Below are 5,143 nucleotides of genomic sequence, written 5' to 3'. Positions count from 1 at the left end.
TAAAAACATGTTTATACTAATTCATAAAAACAGATTTGTTTTTAATGTATGCATAAATTTTTGAGCCTTTTGAAAGAAAATCATATCATCATAGCAAATTATGCAAATTATTCAACTGCGTCACTTTGACCACGCCCATAACCAAGCCCCCACCGCCACAGGTGTCTTGGCAGTTTCGGGGAAACCCAGCAACCGTCTTGAATTTTACCGCCGTTTATCATTGTACCGTTTGTTGTTACAACCCTACTCACACCCTGGCCACAAACGTGACAAATCACTGTATGAAAATATAAGGCGTCAAAAGAACAGTTTCTACACCCAGGCGACCAATCTAATGAGCACTAATAACAACTAATAACTAATGTGTCTGTACTAACTCACGTCCTCATCTTTTTGCCTTGCTCAATTCACCACTGCAGTCGTATTTATTGCCTTGCACATATAAGTTATTTCAGTACTTGTTTATGTTTTTAGTTCATTGTTAATATGTATTGCTTACATTAAACAAAGAGAGCAGAGTCTGCCAAGTCAAATTCTTGTGTGGTAACTATTTTTTTTATACTTTAGCTATGAAAATATTTGATTTCTAACTTTTATTTACTACTTTGCGTTGTTATTTTTGCAGAAAATGTGTGATGTGTCAGATTGCGTTTTCATTGCTGTTGTATTGACAGTGTTAGGAAAAATCCAAAACAGAGCGTCCCTGGGTGGGCTCGAACCACCAACCTTTCGGTTAACAGCCGAACGCGCTAACCGATTGCGCCACAGAGACATGCAGCGCGGATGCTGTCCCTCCTGTCTTATTTGAACTGCAGCGTCAGGTCCGGTCTGTTCCTTATTCGATGCCCCGCCCCTTCTACAAGTCTCCATGCACACGTCTGCTCACTGCTGGTTGAGCAGACGTGCTGCCTTCTTCTGTTTGCATTTGTGTGTCAGAAAGTTAGCAGTTGAGTGTTAATGCTTGCTTTGCGTTAATTTATGTTTTTTTAGTTTAGCTTTGACATTGGGTTTGTGATCTACCAGAGAAATAGAGTACAATGTGGAGCCCTTCTTCCAGGTTTTACACTGAAGCAGTAAGAAGACAATTGTGTCCAAATCGAAAAGGTAATCGTCCCTGGGTGGACTCGAACCACCAACCTTTCGGTTAACAGCCGAACGCGCTAACCGATTGCGCCACAGAGACATATTGCAAAGAAAAGGAACACGTGTTTTTAACCCTGCAGGCAGGATCCGTGGTGACTGTGACGCTACATCTTCCACAGCACATTCCACCCTCAAAGCTGACAGACAGGATCATAAACTTCGCCATTCTCCTGTCTCTTGCTCTGCGCCTCACTCTCTACAACCCTGCCCCCACACTCCTCATGTGCCTGCAGGCAAACAAGTCCTCCCCCACCCTCTCGACGCAGTTTGGCTGTGATTCGCATTCTTCTGTTTGCATTTATATATCAACGTTTTGTTCAAGGTAATAGTTTCATTATTCTTAGGGTGTTTTTCCTACATAGACTTACAAAAGAATGTATTAAAAACAAGTCGTCCCTGGGTGGGCTTGAACCACCAACCTTTCGGTTAACAGCCGAACGCGCTAACCGATTGCGCCACAGAGACTTGTGCCACCTAGCGAGTGGCAACCTCTTTATAGTAATACTTTCTATTAGCCGCAGCCAAAGGATGCATAATATCGACAGCTAGCAGCAGACAGCTTCTGCATTCATGAGCTAGGATTCTATTGTAGAGTAGACAATGAAAAAAATAATTTTGCAAAAAACAGAAAGGTCATTCGTACGTTAAAATATGAGCGTCCCTGGGTGGGCTCGAACCACCAACCTTTCGGTTAACAGCCGAACGCGCTAACCGATTGCGCCACAGAGACGTGTGTCCGTTTAGAAAGCATTGATGTTTTATTGTTAAACTTTCTTACACTACTTTTGGAATGTACATTCAGACAAATGTTCTCGTTTTTATTCAATATTAGAATCACCACCGCCACTAAATAACGCCGTGGCAGCATAAAGCCTGCTTTTATTTGTATTCAATGATATAACGAGTTTTTTTTCGGTAGTGACGATTCAGAAAAATGCATTTGGAAAGCAAAAACATATTTTTTTTAAAAACCGATTTTAGACAAAAGAAATTACATGCGGTGAAGTTGAAATTGTTTACAAAATAGAGTATTTAATTTCCTGAACATGTTTAACATGTTGGACAAATGTATTCGTTTTCATGATGACGGGTGAGTGAGAGGCTGTACATTTTCCACAAAGAACTGAAAAGCACCAAGGTAAAAAGTAGCTCGTCCCTGGGTGGGCTTGAACCACCAACCTTTCGGTTAACAGCCGAACGCGCTAACCGATTGCGCCACAGAGACATGACCGCATTGAGACTCATAGTAGACCCATGCTGGGATGAAGTAAGTCTTAAAAGTCACACTGACTAGAATATGCACTTTCAGAGAAATAGCGTGTGAATACTGTATGTGCGCAAGCCGGCGGTAAGCGAAAGTCAAACTGCAATGCTAACGTTAGCGTGGCGACATTTACAATGCGACAAGTACCAAGTTATATGACTGCGAGCCTCACAGTCATATAACTTGGTACTTGTCGCATTGTGACAGTGTGAGGCATATGCATGTAAAATTAGCTAAAAAACTAGCATGCTAACAATTAGTATGTGTTAAGTACCAAGTTATCTGAGGTGTACGGTGGGAAAATGGGCAAAAAAGTTATCATGCTAATGTTAATACGCTAACAGCGTGTGTGACTACTAGGTTTAAAGGTGCCACATGTAGTAATGTGGCCAAAAATGGTACTGCAATCACGGTCAAAATTCTGTAGTCCCCTCCCACTCTCCATGACTGAGGTTTTTGTAAGTTTTTATTACGATTCAGGAGCTAGGATTCGATCCAAAACTGATAATTGATGTATCTTTAGATTATGTATATTGATGCAGTTTTATATTTATTTTCGTTTCACTAATTAAGCAATCATTACTTGCACCTTTTAAAAACAGTGTATTTGTAAGAAGAAACAGCTGAATTAATTCCCATTACATGTATTAAATTAATGGAAATGTGTGCAACACTGGAAGATAAGAGCCCTAAAATTAAGGAGCTGGTCGGATCGCTCAGTGAGGTGGCTTGCGGCAGTCAGCCAAATTTAAAACTATCTGCATGACTTTTACAAGGAATGAATAATCGATTATTAACCTTTATTAATCGATTTTACAATCGGCCGTGTCCGAATTGCAATGCACTTAAAAATCGATTATTTCCCCCACCTGTAATATCGTGTTGGAAATATAATAGAGATCGGGAAAAAATTAAAAATAAGTTAGTGAAAGAAAAGGTTAGTATAGCAGTGGAGGATATGTTAAGATTGCATTTGAAACATGTAGGGTACTAAGCAATACATACATTAAATAAAACAGATTATAATTTAGAATAGGATACCATCTAGATTCACACTCCATTTCAGAAGGTGGCGGTAATGCACACCACAAATTTGCTTGACAACCACCATTAAAAGAAGAAGGAAGGCAGTCATGGCGTCTCAAAGTATCTTTCACACACAGCAGCGCTGACATTTAAAACCCACTCAACATTCTCCTGCTTACTAAAATAAGGTAACTACTCAACTTTATTCACTGTTGATTCGCTGTTTCTCCTTGTGTTCCCGACGGAATATGTACTGTTTTACGGCTGCTATAAGTCTATCATTGCTGTATTTGTTGCAAAGATGTGTAACATTTATTTGCCTCTTCTCTTGTCCAGTTCACATTTAAAAAAAAAAGACTGATGTTACACTGTAAAAAAAATAAATCCTATTTTTATGTTTAATTTACTCTAAATTTCTACTGTAAGTTTTCTATTTTTTTTAAATAGCTTATAAAACTGTAGAATTGGAGACATTATCTGTAAATAAACAATCCGCCTGTTATTTTAAGTAATATGCTAGTAATGACAAACTATGTATATTTCTGAATTTTTTACAGAAAAATACCAAATTAATTATACATAGCATTTTCTGTTTTCTTAAATTACTTTCAAATTCAAGTAAAATTACAGTAATTATCTTTCATTAAATATGTAGCTTGTTATATAAAAGTCTATGTCCATACTAACAATCTAACACAGGGGTGTCAAACTCAAATACAGAGTGGGCCAAAATATAAAACTGAACAAAGCCGCGGGCCAAGGTTGAACAAATTAACCTTTTAATAGGGACCCAAACAAGTTTTGCATTGAATATTGAACAAGCAAGGCTTATATAACTTTATAGTGACATGCAAAATCGAGTTTCAAATAATAATAATAATAATTAAAAAATATCAATGGCATATCAAATACAATTTAAATAAAAATTTAATGCCTCTTTTCTGTTTGCAGCCTTCTGAGGTAAATATCAACATTAACTTTTTCCACAGGCTAATACATTTGAAAATAAAATAACAATGAATAAAACAACCATTAAGGACTTTTAACTGCTCAGTTTGCAACATACTGATCTAATCTGATGTGCCCAAGCCAGATACCTGGCATCTTTTCTTGGATGCTAGTTCATTAATGTCGGGGCTCAGGCTTTGAGCTGAGGCAACCTTCATTATCGAACAAAGGTGTTCGTCAGTCATTATATCTCGTCCACCCAGACCACAGTCTTGGGGGCGTGCCTTAAAAGTACTCTACGAGCTATTGTCACGTCCACCTTTCATCCATTCAAACATCGTTCAGACCCAGTCCCAAGATATATGCAGCTTCTGTACGCTCACACGAGCGAATGCAACGCATACTTCATCACCAGCGATACAGGTTACACTGAGGGTGCCGGTATAAAAACCTTTAACACTGTTAGAAATATACACCACACTGTGATTCCACACCAAACAAGAATGACAAACACATTTCGGGAGAACATCCGCACCGTAACACAACATAAACACAACAGAACAAATACCCAGATTCCTTTGCAGCACTAACTCTTCCGGGACGCTACAAAATACACCCCCGCTACCACCAAACCTCCCCCCACACACACACCTTGTAGCGTCCCGGAAGAGTTAGTGCTGCAAAGGGTCCTGGGTATTTGTTCTGTTGTGTGTATGTTGTATTACGGTGCGGATGTTCTGCAAGAAGCCGCACATGTTATGC

General features: G+C 39.0%; 5 non-coding genes across 5 annotated transcripts; all 5 read right to left on the bottom strand.

Annotated features, from left to right (window-relative positions):
* Window positions 1–698: 698 nt before the first annotated feature.
* Window positions 699–772, bottom strand: trnan-guu (transfer RNA asparagine (anticodon GUU)). The gene has a single exon. It is a non-coding gene; the product is annotated as a tRNA-Asn (tRNA).
* A 337-nt stretch (window positions 773–1,109) lies between these two features.
* Window positions 1,110–1,183, bottom strand: trnan-guu (transfer RNA asparagine (anticodon GUU)). The gene has a single exon. It is a non-coding gene; the product is annotated as a tRNA-Asn (tRNA).
* Window positions 1,184–1,534: 351 nt separating this feature from the next.
* On the bottom strand, window positions 1,535–1,608 carry trnan-guu (transfer RNA asparagine (anticodon GUU)). The gene has a single exon. It is a non-coding gene; the product is annotated as a tRNA-Asn (tRNA).
* Window positions 1,609–1,799: 191 nt separating this feature from the next.
* trnan-guu (transfer RNA asparagine (anticodon GUU)) lies at window positions 1,800–1,873 on the bottom strand. Its single transcript has one exon. It is a non-coding gene; the product is annotated as a tRNA-Asn (tRNA).
* Window positions 1,874–2,294: 421 nt separating this feature from the next.
* trnan-guu (transfer RNA asparagine (anticodon GUU)) lies at window positions 2,295–2,368 on the bottom strand. The gene has a single exon. It is a non-coding gene; the product is annotated as a tRNA-Asn (tRNA).
* Between the last annotated feature and the right edge of the window lie 2,775 nt (window positions 2,369–5,143).

This window comes from Nerophis lumbriciformis, linkage group LG10 (genome assembly GCF_033978685.3).
Source record: "Nerophis lumbriciformis linkage group LG10, RoL_Nlum_v2.1, whole genome shotgun sequence".
Classification (NCBI taxonomy): domain Eukaryota; kingdom Metazoa; phylum Chordata; class Actinopteri; order Syngnathiformes; family Syngnathidae; genus Nerophis; species Nerophis lumbriciformis.
This window is presented reverse-complemented; position numbering and strand designations above follow the sequence as displayed.